Raw genomic sequence first — 24,067 nt, forward strand, 5'->3', positions numbered from 1 at the left:
GGTAGTGTTTAACACACCATTAAATCCAAGCTCTAATTCTTTTTCCAAAAGGTTTTGTGTACTTTGTTTTTCAGTTTAATTTTTCTTAGGCTACAGAATATTCCTTGTCGGGGTTCTGTAACCTCTGGAAGGACATCTGTAGTCTGGGGATGTATTATGCTGTTGTCATCCTATGGGAGTATTTTTAGTAGCTGATTTTTGTGTGGTTGTTTGGGGATGAAATGTCTGCAGCCTGATTTCTTTTCTGTCAATGCCCGGAAGGCTTCTCTACTGCGAGCCCGTGGCAGGCGAGCTCCGTGGAGGAGAGCACTGCAGACCTGGGTGGCCCATTGGTGATCGTTCCCCTAGTCCGACTGCACCCCTCCCATTGGCCCACCCACGTGCCCATGTGTGCCCCATGTCACAAGGGATGGGGCAAGGATTGAAGGAGTGTAAATCTAGGCCCTCAGTAGGACAAATGTCTCCAAGTTCAAGTCCCCTCGATAGGACATGAATCCCAAGCTCCATCTTTGGATGCACGAGACAGCCCATTGGTAATGTACAGGGCTGCATTTAATCTACTCTGGTGGCCTGGAAGCGGGACCCGTTTTCCCTCTGCTTCTTGTGAGGCTTCTACCCTACAGATAATTATATTTTTATGAGCTCTTATTAATTCACAGTGCACACTCTATCTGATGTCTAGCACTTTAAGGAATACTGTAAAGAGAAAAGAGGAAAATTGAAAGAGCCAAACTATTACTCATAGAATATGGAGCTTTCTACTTTTAAATACCTGTGTTTGAAAATCTGCTTAGTAATAAGCTTATGTCACAGTCAACTGGTAGATGTTTAGACGTGTCTTCTAATTCAGTAAGGTACTGTTCTCAGTGTGAGTTTCGATGTCCTGTTAGGGCTCACGAGACCTAACTTACTTGCTCGGCCACAACCATTGGGACACTTTAAGAAGAGAGGCCTCTTGAAGACCTCCGCTCAGGGACAGTAATTCCAGAGCATGGTTCAATTACACAGCCTGACAGCAGAGCACAAGTGAAGTTGTCACATGATTTATGTAGTATGGTCCTCTTTCCATTTCTGATGTCTGCCAGAGAATTTCAGTTACACATAATGCACTGGGACCCCAAATAGAGTAAGTGTTCAATACATGTTTTCTGAATGAAGGAACAAGTAAACAGACTGGACATATGGCAGAAAACAGTTCTTTCTGCAGCCCGGCCTGAAGGTTTGATAAGACTGTTGGCTCTGTGAGAGTAGAGTGTGAGATCACAATCGCCTGTGTGTTGTAACTGACCAATTTATCCAGTCTCTTAGTCTTGACTCATGCCACATGGAAGATATTCACACGTTGTTCTGGTCCATTCTTCCTTCTTTACCTCTGACCCGTTACCAGCTTGATTTTGTGTGCAAGAATTAACATTTGATTGCTTGTTTGAGCATACAATGGAAAGTGTGTGCAGCCTTGCTGGAAAGGTAGAGTTCTGGAAGCATCATTTACAACTAAAGTATGAGCACAGATAGCTGAAGATGATCGTATGTGAGGTTGGATGTCATCCTCTGGTGCAGAGTTTGGTAAATGGTTGGCCAAAGAAATCAAAAGATGGATAGTTCATGACATGTGAAAATGCTATGAAGTTCAACTTCCAGTGTCTACAAAAAACGTTTTATTGGCATACAGCTACACTCATTTGTCTCTGTATCGCCGGGGGTTCCTCTTGTGCCACAATAGCAGACCTGAGTAGTTGCGACAGACACCATGAGGACCACAAAGCCAAAAATATTTACTACCTGGCCCATTCCCAAATAAGTGTGCTGACCCCTGCTCTAGTTGGTCAGGGAGAAAAAGGCACAGGTGTAAGCTTTCCAGTGACTGTGAAGGTTAAACTAGCCCTTATCGTCTGTTCTGGAGTTTTCTACAGCTAATGTACCACCTAATAGTTATTCAGAGCGAAGAGACCACTCCTAATTCACTCTCTTTAAAAATGGTGATGGATATGAGATCCATCAACAGGGCACTGATGTCTCAGAAACCAGAGAACACTTAGCTAGAGCATACTGCTAGTCTTTCATGCTGTGTGTAGCTAGATAGATCGCAACAGGTATATGCATTTTCTAAAATTCTGTTACTTCCCAAGATCTAACTAAGGCTAAGTAAGCTTCCAATGTGAGTGAGGTAAATGATTCACAATGTCCATTTCATTTGTATATTTTCCTCTCCAACGGCCGACATCCCCCTCCATGTTCCTCAACCACTTGTTCAATTTTGTTTTAATATCTTCATGGCTGTAAGCTTCAGTCATCACCACAGGGAGACCATGGTACACATTAGTACACTCCATATAGAGGAGAAACCAACTATATTCTTAGTGAATGGAAGCATGTAATATACCTGGATACACTAATGAGTTTACCTTGAAATAGTAAATATTACCTTTGAGGGTAAGAATCAAAACTGAATGTTCTTAAGATCAGTGATGCCAGTGTATTTCAGAGTATGTTGGAACCATGCCGGTATCAAAGCTTGATTAGTAGGTTCAAACTGTGGCTTTTTAATGTGTCAGAGAGACTTTTATATGTAAGTTCACGCTATCTGTCTCCAAGCTTTCATTGTGACAACAAGGCCTGAGAGATGTACAGATTCCTTCTACCATATGTGACTTATCACATACATTTTTTAAAAAACACATTTCTGTTATTAAGACATATGTGATAGTACACTTCTGCAAATGTGAATTGCTTTTGGCTAAAAGCCATGCACTAATAAGTTGAGTTGAATCTAACCGAGGTTGACATCTGTTAGAGAGAGAGAGCCGTTGTCAAGCATAAAATTTTGTCTTGCTTTTACACTTTAACAATGTTAAACAACGTGGTTGTTGTCGTTCACAAATAGGGATCAGAATCCACTCTGCTTAGAAAAATTACAGCTTTATTTAGGAACCCATCCATTTTATAGATATGGTGGTTTCATTATGGAAAATGACAAATAGCCGCAAAGATTTTCCTGACCATGATGCTTGTGCATTATTTATGTACTCATCCAATGAATATTTATTGAGGATCTACAGAATTCCCGGAACTGTGATACATGGCGAGGGATTTAAAAATAAATCTGACACAGGTCTTACCCTCGAGGAGTTTAGAGTCCAGTAGGAGAGATATAATTGGTTTCTAACAGCTAAATACAAGATAGAGAGATATGTTTGTTAAGTGGGGGACAGATAAAGTACAAGGGAAGCTAAGCACAGATAGAGCTTCTAGTTATCACTATTGGAAAAGGGGGGACGAGGAAGAGACATTTTGTACTACGAGTTTAAAGACTGCTGGATTAAGACACTGGTGCCCAAGTGGCAGGCAGTGAAAGGTTGGGTTGGAAACCGGGGCTCAGAAGAAATGGTGGCTTAGGACCCTTGGAGCTTATCCAGTTGAAAAAGATTAGCTTGGTAGAGTCAAATAGCATCGAAGAGCTCTCACTTGTTACTGAGAATTAGTTATCAATTAGTCCCCTAATCATTAAATGTAAACAGCGTTCATAGACCTCATCTAACACTAGCTTGTGGTATGAAATTGGACATGTTCCTTCCTTGCTATGGAACCCAGCTAGATTATTTATATGGTTCTTTCACCTCTTAAAAAAGCCAAAGCTTAAAACCCTGTTTTCTAAGTATGCTTATTTTAGGAAATGTGTGATGTTAAACTTTGATGTCCATGCCTACAAGTACATATATTGTAAACGTTGCATGTGTAATACACGTGTTTACACACACACACACACACACACACACACACACACACAATGCCTTTTTTCATCATTTCTGCCTTGAGCATCTTTCAAATGAAGGACAAGAAGTCACATCCTTACAGTTTTAAAGACCTATGTTAGATACAAGATAGATGGGATTGAGCTTTTTAGATGACTCCTTAGGACCAAAGGTCATTTTGCGGTCAGTGTCCACATCTCTTGTGGTGCTCTTGGATACATGCGTATCACAGACATGCAGACTGTCACAGGGTTACCACATCCTCTCTGGATGATCTGGCCGTGGATTCAGCACTGTGTACTACTCTTGTGGGATGGTCTCTTTTAGGGAAAAACAAGTCCCCGACATCACGGAGGTTTGTCATGCACTATCACCTCTTTTCCCTGGAGCGTTCCTATACACATTAGCATAAAGCAGACTCAGAGAAGTCCTGTAGAAAGAGGCCTATTTTACTTTGTCTTACCCAGGATTTCCCAAATGTGTTTGACTAGTGGGCACCTTTATCCAGCATGCTGTTTCATGGAACACAGAATTGGATGCTCGAGTCCATGTGAAATAAAATGACCACATGGCGGTCGGGCCTCCATAGGTCGTTTGAGAAGCTTAGAGCTGAATTAACTTACATCCAGTCTCTAACATGAGTGTTAGAAGTGAGCAGATTATTTAAAAAGTCAACCCTGGACAAGAAAGAAATCCCCCAAGTCTGAAATGATGAAATACCTTCTGTGTCTCTTTTACAATGTCACACTCAATGATTTTTATGAGTTGTGAATGTCCTGAGGAGCAGTCCTCAATGACAGTAAGGGACATTTAGGATTAGGTCCCTCGGAAGGAGATCCGTGAAGCCAGCAGTCCCCAATGAGCCTCTGCAGAACACGTATGAAGTCAACAAAAGTATAGTCAATCTCTAATCAGCTCTGGCCATTCTAAGGGTACTTAAAGGAAACATAGCAATAAACCCTCTGTCTAAACAGCTGCATAAAATAAACTGTCCCCTTTATGTTGTCCAGATATCTATCATAAGGTGCAGAAGGTTCTAGCAATCATCTTCATAGCTAATGAAACTTGCACAAATTTCTGGCCACCCTTCTTTTCATTGGTAAATATAGTTGCATCATCTAGGCAATCTCAGATGAGACAACTGAGGTCCAAAGACAGACTGCCCAGGACCCCAATACCCCAGAAATTCTCTCCACTTTGGACCCACTGCCTCAGGTCCAATTCTTAGGACACACATGTTCCTTTATAAATTAGTTGTTGGTTTTAAAAATCATATTATCTAATTTGATGTAACTGATTAGAATATGGCATCAAATGTATCAAAAATGTACAAGTCAATGATGCCACCTTCTATTATGTTACCTTTATAAGGAAGAGTTTCTTCCAAACTTCAAGCCTGTGGGTTTGTCTCATTACCATCACTCATCTTTCCCAAGTTTTATGAGAACGTTTTTTTCCTGAGGTGGTGAATTAACAGTCTAATAACCAGGATGATGAAACAGAAATATAAAGCACCCTTTTATTGGGGAAGCACAGGGACCTCAAACAAGCCAGTAAATGTGGAGTCAAGCCATTTTAAAGGAAACTAAGACACTTTTCAAGCAACCACATTCATAAACTACCTCTTTATCCAGTAATTTATAAAGTATCATGTTACTTTCTAACTCTGCCTTTTAGCATTTGCTGTTTAGATAAGAGTGGGCAACTGTTTCATCCATTCACACAGGCAGCTCAGTTTTCAGTCTGTAGGAATTGCACCTAGAATTTTAACATTGCCATTCAGCATTCTCTCAGAAAACTGTCAAAAACTCACCATCAATTAACTGACCTGCTAGAAAGTCCAGCAAGCCATGCACGTGTGTTCTTTTAACAATCATGAAGTATGCACCTACTGTATTCTGGGCTCGGTTGACAGGGAGATGAGTAAGGTAAAGTCTCAGCCCCAGAAATCTTCGCCCTCTGGTAGGGAAACACACATCGTCCCACAGACAGGCTCTGCGATTGAAGCAGGGCGGCATCCGATGTAGGAACAAGCAGCTGTTTGGAGTGGGCTCACCCTAGCTCAGACGATGCCCTTAGTGAACAGTGGGGGCAGAAGCCATTTAAGAGAGCAGAACAACACTTGCAAAAGACAGAATGAGAAAAAAAAAAGCAGATATGGTGTCGTGAGCAATGTCTGCTAGGTAGAGGCAGCTAAGGAGGAGAGGGGGCGTTTCTCACAGTAGGAGGAAATACCAAGTTGATGAATGGCGGGAGAGAAAAGAAGCAAAAGAGAGAGTAGCTGTGTTTGCCAAAATGCCTGGAGGGTCACACTGCCAAAGACCCGACCTCACTTTTGATATTAAGAGGAGAACAGGGCAATGTTGACAAAACTCAGAAAATGCTAAAAAGGATTCATTTGTTCTAGAAAGTTAAAGGTTTAGAGTTAGGGAAGGATCATAAGGTACCCCTTTTAGAACTGTTTCCAGGGAAATAGACATATCAAATCCTCTCTGATTATATCTGGCTAATCCTTCTCTGTGGACTTTGATGTAAATCTCAGCTCATGTAGGGCTTCTCTAAGCATCCAGCTGTTCCCTTGTGGCTTTATCAACCCATGATTATGTCTTGCAGTTTTAAAAATTTTACTTTCATACAGTTCCTTGAACATTATTCAAACAGCTAGGCTACACTAAGAGATAGTATTTTAGGCATGACACCTAACATTATTCTAGCTCCATTTTCTGAATTCTTTTCACAGACATGAAAACTCTTTCTGAATGCATTTTTATCAGCCACAAATATAAGCATGGTAGGGCTATTTTTATTTCTAGGGAAATAATGCATGATCCCATGGGAATTCTACACAGGGCTCCCAATAGTAAATCAGTCTTCTATCAATCACAGAACATGTTCAAAGTCAGCAGTCAGGGACCATAAGTTCTCATTTAGTTGACTGGTAGTTTGGGGGGGAGTAAGAACTATAGAAATGACTCACTTTGGCCAGATGCTTCAATAGGAAACAAATAGTTTCTGCTTTATTAAAGCTTTTACCTAAACCAACAGCAGTTATCTAGAGAGCTATCATAAAAATAAAAGGGAAAAAAAAAGGTAAACCATTCTTCCATAGGAAAATGTTTACATTTGTAGAATTTACAGCATGGGGATAGATTACATGTTATTATAATCCAGATTTTATATGCACATGCATTTCTATATATGTCATTATAACCCAGGTTTTATAGGCACATGCATTTATACACTCTGTACATTAATATACTCTCTCGCGCCATGATAATTTAAACCCAAGATAAAATCATCGCTAGTGATGTACAAGCAGAAACAACCGTCACTATAGAAGTTCTCAAATCTTTTTCTCACTGTCATTTCTCTATTCTCACCACCCCCTATGGTTTTCCTCTCAGCACCATATTGCCACAAGTGGGTTCCATGTAGTTGGGGGAAATATTTCAGGTGACTCGTGTGGCTTTTTGCTTTTTTTTTTTTTTTTTAGCAGCTGCAGGGAGTATGTGACTGTATACTTTCATGGAAGCCCCGTGAGTTCCTAGCAGGGCAACCCAGGACAGCCACGAAGCTCATCCATACTCATTTGTCTCTGCATTATCAAACCCTGCAGTGTGCGTTGCCAGGAATCTGCTAATCACAGCATCTACATGGAGAAGCATACCTTAGTCATCTCTCTCCCACTGGCTGGAGATGTGTATTACTACCAACACTGGCTAAGTGAACGTTTAACTTGCCTCAAATCACGATGCAAGGGTTTACTAAGCAAACTAGACATACTAGCAGCCTTGCTTTAAAGGCATGCGTGGTTGTCTATATACACTCTCTACACATATATATGTACACTCATATGTAATTTAAACCCCACCTATTTCCAAAAATGGATTTGACGTGATTGACACAAGATTGTAGAGGAGGACGTTTCAAGGAAACAGGACACCCTGCTATTTCCTAACACTACAGAAACGTCTCTTTAAATACGTGATACAAGTAGAAAATGCTGTGTGTTTTCAAATCCACCCTAATGAAGGCTTCCCTACAATGACAGAGCTGAGCACAGCTGGGCTGGGCCCTTCTGCAATGGTGCTATTATGGTGCAAAGCCTGCTGGGAGATCCTCTTGGAGAGTTCCATCACACACGTGGGAGGTTCTCCTGCTGGTCCTTAGTGATAGGTGGTAGACCTGGGAACGTGGGTTTAACTCTTGAAAACTAGTCCAAGATGAAGACGCAGAGCTATGGATGTTGAAAAAGTGGTCAGTCTAGGCAATGAACGTGGGTATTGTTTCAAAACAATAGTGATTTTCTCTTGTGGATCTTGCATGTCCCGAAGAGAAATTTTACAAAAGCTTTGAGCAAGAGTGACATTGTTGGGCAACCACCTGGTGCAAAATAGCCACCCCTCCAACATACTTACGTACCGTCCCCTTTAACCTACTTTATTTTTTTTTTAGTAATTGTCATCACACTGTATCTATCTATCTATCTATCTATCTATCTATCTATCTATCCTATCAGATTGATCTATTTAGCTATCGTCTATCTATCTTTGTTTTGAGGTATCACCTCCCACAAGAATGGAAGGTTTGTATGAGCAAGAACTTTGTTTTATTCACTGCTATAACCCTAACCCGTTAAACAACACCCACATTCCCAGGTCTAACACCTATCACTAAGGACCAGCAGAAGAACGTCCCACATGTGTGATGGAACTCTCCAAGAGGATCTCCCAACAGGCTTTGCACCATAAAAGCACCATTGCAGAAGAGCCCAGCCCAGCTGTGCTCAGCTCTGTCATTGTAGGGAAGCTTAATTCGTGGTGAATAAATGAGCCTAGGAATGTAGGGCTATGACTTTGAAGTTCAGCTGTCATAGTTTAGTACAAGGATGAGTTCAGTCTTAGAGTAAGCCTGATTTTGCCCTGCCCTTTGGACAATTGCTGAATTCCTTATTAGCCCTCAGGTGAGTTACTTACTTTTCCTGGAAAGGAACCGAGGTTTCTTTTAAAATAGTCTGTATTCCATATTGCTTTAACACTGAGACCTTTTAAAGTTAGTTTTACCCTCTTTATGGAGCAAGAAATTTACCTCACAGATGATTCCTCTGGTTTATACCCCCACCTTCCTACTCGAGATATATTGCCACTCTTGATTTTGAAGGGAAGGCACAGGGGGAAACATGTCAGCCTTTCTATGGATGGAGGTTATGCATAAACAGTTGTGTTTGATGTCATTAGGTGTTTTCAAGTATGACAGAAGGCATGCTTTTGTCACTGTGGGACAAGGAAACAACTGACGACACATGCTATTTCCTATTTTTGCAAGAGTATCTTGATGCTCAGTATTTAGCAGGATGGGACACACAGCAGCCAATGCCGAAACATGCACACTTACCCTCTTCCTCAGATCTGAGGAGTCTGGGAAGCACCTGCTCTCCCCTTTCTCCTTCCCACCATTCTTCACTGTCAGCATGAAGAAGCCTTTGGTAACTTTCCTCACTGGCCCATAGTTTCAGAAGTTGGATGGCTCCAAAATGGGAAACTCTAAGGGAGCTGGTCCTTAAGCAAGGCTTGACACACAGAATCACAGACATTTCTAGCCACGAGGTTTCAGGCAATAACTCTGTAGAGTGATAAAACTAAACAAGCTTTCTTTCACTTCATGTTCTTTTCATGAATGTGTCAGTAATTAAATCCTTTGGTCACATCTCAGTGATGGCATTTAAAAAATCCTTCCCTTTATACTGATGTGTATGAATGAAACTCAAAAAAACAAGACCATGTTTCAGGAAATAACACTACTACAAGGTTAATTTTGCCTCGTACAGCATTTCCTAGAATTGAATTGCCTGATCTCCTCCCTCGGGGATTGCTCTTATGCTTGCAATAATCGAGGCTGATTTTATTGGAAAATCAGTGCTGGATAAAGAACATACTCCAGAGGAAATTTTGTGTGGGGAGAACTGATTTCTGGTGCCAGTGGCATGTAATCCAGGCCAGCTCTGTTCAAGTTCCCAATACTTCTGTTCATTCAGGCAGCACATTCATTAGCAATCCAGGCAGGGCAGAATAACTAGACATATTAGGGAAATTTACTTTGAATTGTTTGGGGAACTTATTTGCTAATGAGTCAGTCATCGAATTGTAGCTTTTAGCATGCACATTAAATATTTTACTAGTAGTGGCAGGACTCACTGTAGTTTCTTTTTCAAATTCTTATGATAAAAACTATTTTGCATAATGATCTAGGGCCTTGAACACCGTGGATGGATGACAGGGCAGGATTATGGAGGGTATGATGAGAGAAAAGAAGATGGTACTTCCAAGTAGTTAAGCTCTCATAGTACCTTTGTAGGCATGGCTCATGCATCAATCATTTCCTGCTTCTTGACTTTTTGATTATAAAAAGAATCCAGGGTTGTCTTGACAGGACAGTGCAGCCCAACTAACCACGTGACCCCAATTCAGAAATGTACCCCAGCTCCAAAACTCCACCAAGTGGAAGCTGAGAATATCATAGACAGACTATATGGAGACTCTGGGGGAGAGAAACAGAAGGAGGAAACTGATACAGAACCTAGTTATCAGGAGGCACTGGTAACCTTGGAGTGGCTTTGATTCTGGAGGCTGGAAGAAAGGTACTCCAAAGCTGATTTGATTCATGAAGATGGTAGAGTTGAGGGGAGTGGGGGGAAACCGGAAAGGACAGTTTTGTGAATAGGAGAGGGAAATAGCAGAGAGGATACTCGTCACAGACTATAGTGCAATTTAGCCCTCAAGTATCTTAAGTAAAACTTAACAAATAGGAAGGAGAGAGACGGTTCCCCTGTTGCATTCCTGTTAAAAATCTCTCTGCTTAGGGCACTCGTTGGAGCACAAGAAAACTTGATCAGAGATGATGTGCCTGATGCCTACTTCTAGGTTTGTAATAATTCAGACTTTAAGTGTAAAAAGCCAAAATGTCAGTCTGTGCTGACTGGTTGGTACCCTTCTTTTATGAATTTTGTGCCCAGATTATTAACTATTATTTTCTTTTACCAAGAGAAGGAACGTAAAACAATTCCCAGGGACCAGCAGTCACACAAAGCTTTTTAACAACTGATGTAAGTGGTATATGGCTTAATACTTGGGTTTCCAGCAATCAAGAAGCATCCTTGTGCAATATCACCAGAGCTCAGTTCCCAGTGGGCATAACGGACATGATTAGATATATTGAGTTCTTTGTGTCATTCAAAGAAAGCAGAATCTCATACACATTGGTGTAAGCTTCCTCTCACTTCATTTCAATTTTCAATAACCAGTGTCATCACATGTAACGGTTTCTTCATAATGAAATTTTATGTCAAATTGGATTTGTCTTTCAAGTGAAAGCATATCGTGAAGCCTTCTGAAATCTGATCCTTGAAATAGCTCTTACTGCTGAAAAAATCATATATATACCTCAAATTCTCCAAAACAAGAATAATGCAGCAAATGAATAATAAAAACCAAATCTCTCTGCTTGAAAAAAAAAAGTTATATTTCTGCTTTTGATATTTGACAGGCCTGGGGAAAGAACTGCTCTGGTTAATAATCAACATAATATGGTTAATGGAACTTCCACATGTAGAAAGAATGAATTTCAAGGAATCAGGAAGGAGTTGATATCATTAACAAGACACAATGCCAGGCATAATCTAATCCTTCTTCGATGATTCAGGAAAACCATACAAGATGAAGACTATGGATGGTTCTCTATTGTGCCATTTGCACAGGAAATCTGCTTGCTCCAAAGTTCTAGTTGCCTACTGTTGGTGGGAGTGTAAATTGGTGCAGCCACTATGGAAAACAGTATGGAGATTCCTCAAACAATTGAAAATAGAACTACCTGATGACTCAGCAATTCCACTCCTGGGTATATGTCCAAAGGAAATGAGATCACTATCTCAAAGAGAAATCTGCACCCCCATGTTCATTGCAGCATTATTGACAATAGGCAAGACATGGAAACAACCTAAATTTCTGTCAACAGATGACTGGATAAAGAAATTGTGAATATATATACACACACATATATATGGAATTTTATTCAGCCTTAAAAAAAGGAAATCTTGCCATTTGCAACAACATGTGTGGACCTTGAGGTCATTATGCTAAGTGAAACAAGACAGGCATAGAAATTCAAATACTGTATGATCTCACTTATACTCGTATGTGGAATCTAAAAATACTAAATTCATAGTAACAGAGTAGATTGACAGTTCCCAGGGAAGGGGTATGGGACAGATGGGTAACAGTGGTCAAGGGTACAAACTTCCAGCTATAAGATGAATAAGTTCTGGGGATCTAATGTACAGCATAGTGACTATAATTAACAATGCTGTATTGTATACTTGAAAGTTGCTAAAAAAGTAGATCTTAAAATTTCTCTCTCTCTCTCTCTCTCTCTCTCTCTCTCTCTCTCTCTCTCTCACACACACACACACACACACACACACACACACACGGTAACTATATGAGGTGATGAATGTGTTAACTAACCTTATTGTAATCATTTTGCCGTATGGTATATCAAATCATCATGTTATACACATTAAACTTACACAATGTTATATGTCAATTATATCTCAAAAAAGATGAAAAAAGTTCTAGGTGCTTAGACACAATCATTCTCAGTTGCATTTCTCAAAGTATCCAGTTCTGTTCCTGGATTTGGCAATTTGGTGTTAAATCACCCCTTTGGTCTACTCACTTCCTACTGCTTCAACAAAACTATCTTCAATCTCACCATGATGTGAAAAACATTACGGTAGTGTCTGCACAAATTTGCCAATGTCCAGATAAGTCAAGTACCACCTAGAGAGTTTGTCTACTAATTATCCAACATGAAAATAGGTGAAATATGGTGGTTTTGTGACAGATTATCAAGAGCAGACTTTCGCCACAGCTTTTTAGTGGCATAGATTGCAGAAATGCAGATGTGCCGATCCTTGTAACCCTCGAGGTGGCAGGGCCCAGGAGCCCTGGAGTCTCTTGACTGCAAACCATAGTATTCCAATCCTTTTCTAATTGGAACAAGATGTGGAAAAGGTTAGGAAACACTATTCTAGTGATTTGAGTGTTATGCATCCATGTTCTTTTTTTTTTTAATAAGATTACAAGGTTTCAAAGCAAGGTAACATTCTCAGACAGTGAAAGTTTCAAGGTCATGGTTCTCTCTTTCTTCAGCCAATTTGATAGGCTATGTTAGTATTTCCCCATGTGTGGTCCATGGATAGTATGTTAATAGGTGTTATGCGGGAGACAAAACAAACAAGTGTGTGGTGGGGTATAGGTATTTAATGAAGACCGATCAAATATATATGGCAAATGCTGGGCTAAAAGTTTTTCTTCTAAGTTGAATTTTGAGCCCTTAATTTTCTAATGTATATTGTGTATCTCTAAGGTGGGGAATGCAGTTTATTGCAGTGTTTCCCAAACTGATTAGACCTAGAAGCCTTTTGTCTATGTAATATCAGAATCTACGAGGTGTGATCAAAAGATACGGTGAATGTTTAAATTTTTTTTAAAAATGTATTACAGTAAAAGACACATTGTCATCAATCCCTCTGAAAATACTCCCCCTCACTTTGAACACACTTATCCATATCGTTCTGGCCACTTTCTGAAGCAGTTCTGGGAGTCCTCTTTTGTGAGTGTCTTTACTTCATCCTCCATCATGACAACGTTCCGTGTCACACGTGGCTTCTGGTATATGGCAATTTCTGTCAAATGAAAATATTACAGTGTGTCCTCATCCACCTTATTCACCAGATCTGGCACGGTGCAAGTTCTGGCTCTTCCCCAAAGTCAAAATGACCATGAAAGGTAAACGTTTTGAATTGATTCAGGACATCGAGGCAGCCACGACAGTGCAACTATAGACACTCACGAAAGAGGACTTCCACAACTTCTTCAGAAAGTGACAAGAACGATGGGATAAATGTGTTCGAAGCGACAGGGAGTATTTTGAGGGAGATTAATGACAATGTGTCTTTTACTGTAATACATTTTTTAATTTAAACATTCACTGTATTCTTTGATTACAGCTTGTACTTTGAGACACTGGGTTATGTAAAGTTGGGTTGCACTAATGATTCAACTCATCAGTGGATTAACCAAGTAATTCTCATTTGAGGGTACCCCACTGAGCCAGAAACAAAAATTTCTTTAGCTAGCCTACTATTGGTATATGGAGCCACTGAGGCACAACCTGGAAGGTTCACCAGCTTACCAAGAGGGCCATTAATGCAACCAATAGTCTGAATCAACTAGACAGTCATCCTGAGCAAAGAGTCTTGCGGCCACAGTCTCACTGTAAGCAGGTAAAGTGAACTGGAAAATTGGAGTTCTGGTCTCATGAATTAGATAACTATGAATACCCATATTGTCTAGATCAGCATCCTCTGTAATGTCTGTTCCTCTCTTAAAACTTGCTTTCTTGCAGACAAATAAAGTGGAGTTTTTGAGATGATGACACAATTTTTAAAAACAGTTTTTGTGATATATAATTCACTGATTTAAAGTATACAATTCAGTGGCTTTTAGTGTATTCACAGATTTCTGCAACAATTAACTTTAGCACATTTCTGTCACCCCACAAGGAAACCCTGTGCCCTTTAAGCAGTTATTCTCCATTCTTCCCTCCACCCAGCCCTTATCACTAATCTACTTTCTCTATCGATTTGTCCATTCTGGTCATTTCATATAAGTGGAATAATATGACATGTGGTCTCATGCGTCCAGCTTCCTTCACTTAGCATAATGTTTTCAAGGTTCATCCATATTGTAGCATAATCAGTACTCCATTCCTTTTTATGGCCAAATAATATTATATTTTATAACTAGACGACATCATATTTATCTGTTTATCAATTTTGGTTGTTTTCATCTGTTGCCTATTGTGAATAGTGTTGCTGTGAACATCAGTGCATGAGTTTTTGTGTGGACATATGTTTTCAATTCCTTTAGGTATCACCTAAGAGCGGAATTGCTGGATCCTATGGTAACTCTATGTTTAGCCTTTTGAGAACCTGCCAGACTGTTTCTTACAGTGGCTGCACCATTGGCATTCTCATTAGCAGTTTATCAGGTTTCCAATCTCTTGGTAATATCACCGACACTTGTTGTATCTGTCTTTTTTATTATTGTCATCCTAGTGGGTGTGAAGCAGGATCTCATTGTGGCTTTGATTTACATTGACCTGATGGCTAATGATGTTAAGCATCTTTTCATGTGCTTACAGGCCAATTTTATATCTCCTTTGGAGAAATACCTATCAGACCCTGTGTCTTTTTATTATTGAGTTGCAATAATTCTTTATATATTCTGGATACAAGTCCCTTATCAGATAAATTATTTACAAAAATTTTCTCCTATTCTGTGGGTTGTCTTGAAAATTTCTTGATGATGTCCTTTGAAGCACACAAGTTTGTACTTTTGATGAAATCCAACTTATCTATTTTTTTTCTTTTGTTGCTTGTGCTTTTGGTCATATCTGAGCACCCATTATCTAACCCATGGTCATGAAGGTTTGTACCTATGATTTCTTCTAAAAGTTTTAAGTCTTAGGTCTTATTTTTAGGTCTTTGATCTATTTTGAGGTGATTTTTATATATGGTGTGAGGTAGAGGTCCAACGTCATTTCTTTTTGCCTGTAAAAATCCAGTTGTCTCAGTTGAAAAAGCTGTTCTTTCCCCCATTGAATTGCCTTGACACTTTTTTTCAGATAACAGTTGATCATAAATGTGAGGGTTTATTTCTGGACTCTTATTTCTGTTCCATTGATTGATACATCTACCCTTATGCCACTGTCTTGATTACTATGGCTTTGTAGTTGGTTTTGAAATTGGGAAGTGTGATTCCTCCAACTTTGTTCTTCTTTTTGCATGATTATCTTGGCTATTCTGGGTCCCAATTACACATTTTTAAACTTCCCCTTACTTGTAGAGACACTGTCTTTTGGTTTAGAAGGCAACCCTTGAGTGGATATTTAGACTTTACATATGTGACACAACGACAAAAGCCTTAGTTCAATATAGAAGTGGATATTTCCAATTCTGAATCCAAAAGCCCCAAGACAGTGGGATTGGAAATCAGGCCGTACATCTATTCAATAGTCCCTGAAATAGGCTGTAATCAAAGTCATCTCCAAATTTGTGTGTTTCTACTCATAACTTACTGTGATTTAAATTTCTTTTACAATTTGCTGGAGATTATGATTCCCCACATTGTGGGTGAGAACCACTAGCCACTGTAACTATGGAATGTCACCAGGAAAACTAAGTCTTCCCTTTTCTGCATTCCAAATATAGAGTGAGGAGGAATTTAATAGCATTTGACATATATTGAGAGATGCTGCAACAAAAGTAGTATTTATAATTTTATATGCTTAATGCATAGAATAAAACTGTTATGTGCCTCCTTCTCAAAAGCATCTAATATCTTATGGATTGGTCAGCTGGTGTTAAGTATGAATGTGTCCTTCAATTCTGTAGTGTTCATTCTACTTACAAAGCATGGGGTGGTATGGCTATTGTATCACATATCCAAGGCTTCCCAATTTGTGTTTTTCCTTCTTGGCCATTTACTATAATTTTATAAAATATTTTAATATGACAAAGTCACTTCAATTACACAGTCATTATAAGTTTTGCCAAGGTTGAGTATGGATCGTTTTGTGTTCATTAGAGCACAAAATTAGAATTTTCATTGCTGAAACTGTAAACATTGTTTGGCTCAGAGAAATCAAGCATTTTCTCATAAAATCTTGGATAACTGATAAGTGATATTTTCCCCGTTTTCCAGCATATTTTAATTGTTTGAAAGTATCTTCTGTTTTCCCTCCCTTGATATATTTCTTTTGGCCTGAAAGTTAAATAAGTGATTCTCTTCCAAGTTCATGGCATTGCACATGGTGCATGAACTAGTGGGCACAGAGAGAACTGTCCCCAGAGTCAGGAGAAAGAGAATCAATTATTTCTTTCATTTTCTCAGCTTTAGTTGGCCCTAAATCTGGCAGTTAGACCTGAATAAGTCTGGAAAAACCATCTGGCACACCTACATCTGTTCTCACATTTGCCAATCAGGATTTATCAAAAATCAATGGCTCAAAAACATGAAGCTCTTACGAAGTGCTAATTTGTGGCTAAAGAAATGCTGCACCATTTGGTCCTCGTGGACTATAGTTTTAGTTTGGGGGAGTTCAATGAATGTGCTTCATCTTACTCTCGTATATTCTCTGTAAAAAGAAGAAAAAGTGAACAGTAGTTAATATCTAAGGACCTTCTTTGCCCTCCCTTTGTCTTTTCAGATACTGGAGTGACTTTGCCAAGGGGGTTTAGATATCTTGGTGCTATTTATTAATGGGCACTCAGACATCTCTGCTCTCTTCCCATTCATTAGGATGTGCTCAGCGAAACAGCAAGGCTTGATTCTAAATCATTGCCCACTTACCATCCCTATTCTCCAAACTTCTGCCTGCCACTCCAAGTTGGTCATCTATAAAGAAGCCCTCCCTTTTCTCTCCCTTCCCAGCAGCAAAGGGGAGAGGGTATTTATTATTCATTGCAATGCTTTCTCTTTGCCAAGGTATATTCTCTTGCTTCAAACTCAGAACAGCTCATTGACTTGCGGGGATCCAAAAGCCACGGGCGGAGGAACAAGTTTATTATGGGAAGCACATGACTCTGCCAGATTTCCCTGACAGATTTTGAAGGCGAAGCAAGCAATTGGCTGGCACTCTTTGTGCATTAATATCCTTTGGCTCTCACTGTGTTCATTGTTATACAGGTGCCCCTATAACGTACAGACATTTCTAAGAGAAAACAAATAATGCTATTCACATACCAATAATGACGGGGACTTGATGCCTCAAAACCAAATCTATACCCCAATGGCCCATATGTAACAGACTAAATTATAGTTTGATACAATTATAGATGGCTTTTATCAGATTTTTAGATTTAGGGATTAAAATGGTTTGCTTTTATACCTCATATGCCTGGTACAAGAGGTTTTGTCCCTGAATGAGCAAAAGCACCTTGTTAAAAGGTGCTTTCCCTAATAAAACTATCCCTCCATATTACTTCCAAGATCAGCTTTCTGATGTGAGCTCTAAGTGCATGAATATGAAACTCTGCTACTGTTTGCTGAAATTTAGAAACTGAAACATAGCAAACCATGTCTAACTCACTAGTAAGTAAAATAAAGCATGTGTGATAGATAAATATGGGCATGTGTTAAAACTCGCAATGTGCGTTAGCAGTGTTGAACGGTGTCCCACAGATTGAGCACAGGGAATTGAAAAACCCTTCACCTCCTAAGAAAACACATGATCGTTTATTTTGCAGGACGTATATAGTCTTTGCCTAGAAGGCTTTTATTCTCCGCCAGGGAATCCACGGTGTATCAAATACTCCTTCTTCTAGTATCCCAAATCACTTTCTAAATCCAACCAAGAGCTTATCTGATTGCATGTATTTATGAGGCTGGTGAGTATGTAAACCTTAGAGGGAGGACTGTTTGTGTGTATTTGTTCCAGGAAGGGGAACTCCAACGTGCTTCTCTGCGGTTGTTTATCTTTTTAGAAAAAGTAGACTATGTCAAAATGGAGCCCCAGCTTAGATTTTGGCAGTTGCCAGCGATAAATGGGGCCTAAATATATTTAAGACTTCAGCTCTATTGACAGAGATAATAACATTAGAAACGACCACAAGATTTTAGATTTTCCTATAAAAAGTGAATTGAATTTCACCTTTATACAGAAGTGAGCCTCAAATCCTCTTAAAGTGGAAGGGCGACTATGGGAAATCAAAATATAAAACGTACGGTATGCACTTTGATGCGTTTCAGGGACATAATGACCAAAGATAGTGATTAAATCTGGCAGCTAATGAAAAGAGAATAGTGAGACTTGTAAAAAATCCAGTGTGTGTGTGTGTGTGTGTGTGTGTGTGTGTGTGTGTACTTTTAGCAAACATCAATTGTCTGTCATTGCAGGCAAACCTGTTTAGTTTCAGTGTTCTTAACTCCATTTCACGCCTTCCATGTAGATGAACAATCCTTGATGTGTATGGGACATGAAAATGCATCTGATTTGGACAAATTAGTACCTCTTCCAGGAAAGCATACTGCATGATTTGATACATTTGAATGGAAATGGGTGGAGGCTCTACTCTGGTAGACACTGGAGAGGATGCCAACATAAGGAAGCCAACACCTGCCCAAAGGGGCATTAGAGTTTAGTTGTGGGGGACAGGGGAGTTCGGATACACAGATGCTTCCACTTCGAGACAGATGCCAGCCCAAGTGTGATACAGAATAGATTTTTTTAAGTGTTAGAATCAAGCCAACCATTTCCCCCCACCACCACGCACACACATCCTGTTGGTTCTAACAACCTTTGGATAATGTGGGCTTATGCTGCTTCTGTTGACTTCTAATGTCTGTGCTCTTCATCTATCTCAGATTTTACCAGGAATTCTTCATAGGCTGAATATCAGCAAATAACCCAGCCATATCTACTGAGGAAGTAAATGCTTATAACAAGACACTTGCATAGACATCCAAATCTAACCATTGCACAGACAGTGATAAAAAGTAGATCAACAGGATATTAGATTGAATTATTTTAACAATTTACTTTTAAGAGCAGCTGTCAGATTTGCCTCCATGTCCTCCAGAATCAAATGACAGAGGGAATTGCATGGGGTGTAAGTTTCCAGGCTGCTCTAATCCGTCTAATCTCTGAATCCTTTCTGCTAATGTGTAGTTTCCTGTCCGTGAACAGCCATAAGGATAAACTGGAGAATATCTATTAACAGTTGTTTTATCCTAAATTTTAAGGATACCATCATAAGGACACAAGGTTATCATCTCTATATTTGCAGAACATTAGAAAAAATTGGAAACATAATTTGAACATTTTAACTCTTTTATAAAGAGTCAGTGCTTAGCACACAGTAGGCACTTATATTTGTTTAGATGAATGGATGCAAGAAATAGTAAAGGTAAACTCAGCCTTTATGATAGCATTTCCACAGTATGTCGCACACACCCTCATCCCAAGGGAAGTAATAGGCTACCTCCAAAGTGAAATGCTGGCTGCTGGCACCGACTGGCCTTGGGAGTCCAGACCCTCTGGCAAGGCTGTCAAAAAGCCTGGATTACACGAAGCACCATCTGGAGAAGAGAGAAACACCAGCTCTAGGATCTGAGTTGAAATCTCAGCACTGCCCCTTCCCTACTAGGTAGCTTTGGGCAAATTGCTTCACCTCTCGTTGCCTATTTTTCCTCATTGGTGAAATGGAGATAAATGGTACAACCATTTATTGGTGTCATGGAGATTAAATGAGCTAATATGGCTAGGCACTTAGACTAGTGGTGCTATACCAGTATTTGCTATGACGGTCATCACTGTATTGGAAAGCCTGCCAGCTGGGTTCAGTGGCAAGAGCTCCTGGCCTCAGCATGTGAGAAGACCAGGATTTGCAAACTACCGTAGTTAGCCTTGTGGCCTGGTACAATTTTCTTTACTTTTCTCAGCCTTAGTTTCTGATTTCTAAAATGGGATAATGCCTCCTAAATGTGTATAAAAATCCCTGGCATATGGTAAGTGCTGGATAAACATCTGCTGAGTCTGCTGGATGCAGGTTCTTAGAGCAGTTGCCACAAAAGCAAGCCACAATGCAGCTGATCAAATATTTCTAATATTTCCCTTGCCTCGTCTTGCAGCTCTCCTGCTTTCCATTTACTATTCATTATGTAAAGAGTAAGTCCAGGGGTGGGGAAGCATCAAGGCTGTACTGGAAGTTTCATTTTAGTTCTAAGCTTGCTATATCATAAAAGAAAATAACAAAGTATGTGTTGGTGTTCTTTGCCAAAAGCAGCCTAGCCACATCAAAGCCTGGTAATTCTCTTTATTCGTTTTCTTCTGAGATGAAAAGGGTGAGAGGAAATTCTCCCACTCTGCATCACACTGGTTGCATGAGCTCCCCACTGCTGACACTAGACAAATGATGGTGTAATTCAAGAGGGAGACACGCTCCCCCACGCCAGTCACGTCACCTTTCCTGTGCAAAGCAGAAAGGGAAGTCCTCAAAGTTCACATGAGTCACTCTCGTGGAGGATCTATGGGGAAATCAATTTTATTGCAGAGCTGAGATGGAAGGAGCCATGAATACCATGGTTTCTAAATGAAGACGTAGCATATGGAAAACACAGAGGGGAATTTATAGCTCATAATTATAAAGGATATGCAGTAGAGTCCATCTTGCCGTTGTTCGTAGCAATGCACTCCTTCCCACATCAAAGCATTGCCAAATTGCAATCACCTCCTCCCCGATATCCCAGCAATTGAAAACCTTGCTCACCACCTCAATCCATATGCATTGATTTTTGTCGCTCAAATGGGAGCTGATTGGTGGATCTATTTGGGTGACCTCTTAGAATAAAAGCCTTGATGTCACATGGAAAATGTAGCGTATGAATTCTTCCCTGAAGCTCTAATTGAAAAGTATACAAAGCATTCATCTGGTGCCCTCCTCACTGCTCTGTTGCTTCCCAGATAATTTAAGATTCTTCAACCCTGAGACCTAAGGCCTCATTTTCTCTAGTGATTGTATTTGAGGGCTTTTTTTTTTCTAATGAATTCTAATCATTGGTTTACCTTTCGGTGCCACTTTGAGTAATGTTAGGATTTTTTCTTTTAATGGATGCTTGAGACTTACACTTTTCAATTTAACCAGAACACTAATAGATTCTGGAAGGAAGAGAAATTGGGACCTTGAACATAGACATTTATTAATAACTACTAATGCTGTGGCTAGAGAATTCTTTAGAGAGAGGGAGTATGGCTGAGGCATGGTTCAAGGCAGGAAATACATCTTGGCACAGACCTAACAGCAGCCCACACCGATAAGCTTCATAATTTTTCTCTTTAAATAAATAACTCTATTACCACAAATCATTCTTCCCTTTCTACTTTCTTCTCTCCCCTTTCTCCCTTTTATTATGTTGTATCTTCCCTCTTTACTCTCTGCCTGCCTCCCTGTGTCTTACCTGTTTACTCATATCCCTCTTTTATCTCCTTTTTCTCTGTCTTACATTCTTACACTCTTCTCACCAGGACTCCAACTTACCCTTGTTCTCATTACACTGTCATCTATAAAGTGAGAAAAAGAAAGATAAGTGAAAGCTGGGCTGGAGGTGAGGGGCCTACAACTAGTCTATTGTATTTGATTATTATTTCAAGCCCTAAACAGCAATTCAATTACAGGCACAGAGATACCTTGCATTCCACATTCCAGCCAGATGTTGGCTTCTTTTGTGGACGGTCATGAAAAGTGTTTATAACGAAAGCACTGCCAAACTCCCCACTTTAGTAGACTGAACAAATGCTGCTATAATGATTCTATGTATTCCGTGTTAAGTTGCACTTCATTTGAATGTAACAATATTGGGGAAAGAATTACTAAGTAGGCCAAATTGTCATTTTTTCAGGTGGCATTTCCATGTGCTGAGTTTATGAGATGAATGCAAAGATGATGAGGGAGTCTCCTTGTACTCCAAAACATACAAATGGTATCCAACATCTCCTCAGTGGAAGCTTTGGCTCTGTTTTTCATAAGCTTCCCACTCTGTTCATATACAATACTGTATCTTAAATATAAACGTATCATCAGGTTTAGCAAATCAATACCATAAGAGTGTGAAATGTTCCCCAGAACTCTCCACAAGGGCATTTCACAATAAAAGCAATTGAAAAAGAAGCTGCAATGGAATATCTTATGAGATAGCCATTTAGATCACAAAAGGGCCATAAAAGTCACAAGCAGTTTGTGTGAAGCAAGGTTCATAATATAACCATACAGGACTTGCTGGGAAGAAAGAGGAAAATTGCAAACCAATTTGTGGTTATAGCTTTTTCTGTCAATTCTATTGGGATTTAAAACTTGTAAAAGGTAGAAACTTCTGCCAGCTTACATTATGTCGAGAGCATGTGATAACTATAATCATAGCAGCCAAACAAACACCAATTATTTGAAGCCAATAAAGTCTTTATTAACTTCAAAGCAATTAGTGCTTCTTGGGTTTATTTAGCCACAGAATGGGAAGGTGCCACCCAACATCATTTGTCAGTAACATATTTGGGAGTCAGCCCAGGATGTTTCATTTACATCTTTCAAAAATAGTTTTGCAAATGATCAATGAATAATTGTGAAATCGAGTAGATGGAAGAGTAGGCCTGCTTTTGAGAGCCCATACAGACTCCAAAATTGCAAAATGGGGTACAGTGGCGAGCCGCACTTAATATTTCATACTGTCGGATGACGCTCCTTGTCCATTGTGTCAGTCTCTGCAGACCCAGCCTGCCTTCTGAAAGCAATCACAGCAATAATTACAGTCTATGTCGGTGCTTGTTGGGCACATATTCTAGATGCATCATCTCTAATCAGGTCAGCAACTGTGCAAGGCCTTATTCTCTTTCTACCAATGCAAAGACTGAGGCTTCGAAAGGTTATTTAGTAGTAGCTGAGAGTCCATCCCAGAGTTGCTTGGATCTCCCACTCGGGGTCATGCTGGGACACCAGGCTCCTCCTCCACAATTGATGAGTCATTTAATGGTCAGAGCCACACAACTTACACGTTTCTCTACTTGGGTCACTCTTGGCATTACCACATTGAGATTTAATCTTCAGCTTCCCCCACACTGGGGACAGGAGCTGACAGAACTCCTGAATACGGACTTTTCGGCATTTCTTGTGCTAGCTCTGAATGAATGCCGCCAAACAGTAAGAAAGCTAATTAGATTACAATTGCCAGTCTTTTAGCATGAATCTTTATGATTCACTGTTGATTACAAGCTAATGCACTGCCAGTCTACCCAGGTCTTTATTTCCATCTGAGCAATAAAAGTAGTTTCTGGCTTCCCTTCAGTTAACATTTCTCTTAAAGAGCAGCACTCCATTAATGAAGATAAATGAAATGAAATTCCATCTCTGCTGTGCTCAATCTGATTTCTTCAAACAAATGAAAAGTAATACTGCCTCTTTTAATATCATTAGGAAACCCGACATCTCGTAATTATCCGTAGGTTGTAGTGTAGCTGAGGCAAGAGTCTTAGTATTTTTGCATCACTTGTGATTCACTGAGGTACTTTCTTCAAATGGCAATAGAGATTTCCCTGGGTGCCCTTGTCATCTGTCTCTGTCTAAAGTAGCCTTTCTGAGACCAGACAGCAGTGTCTGTTTCTGTGTTTTGCAGAATCCCCAGTCATCCTAAAATTCCATGCCTGAG

General features: G+C 39.8%; 1 protein-coding gene across 5 annotated transcripts in view; it reads left to right on the forward strand.

Annotated features, from left to right (window-relative positions):
- The window catches only part of AFF2 (ALF transcription elongation factor 2), a 473,113-nt gene that overhangs the window by 383,228 nt on the left and 65,818 nt on the right, over positions 1 to 24,067 (forward strand). The gene's annotated exons all lie outside the window — the stretch shown is intronic.

This window comes from Rhinolophus sinicus, chromosome X, assembly GCF_036562045.2.
Source record: "Rhinolophus sinicus isolate RSC01 chromosome X, ASM3656204v1, whole genome shotgun sequence".
Classification (NCBI taxonomy): domain Eukaryota; kingdom Metazoa; phylum Chordata; class Mammalia; order Chiroptera; family Rhinolophidae; genus Rhinolophus; species Rhinolophus sinicus.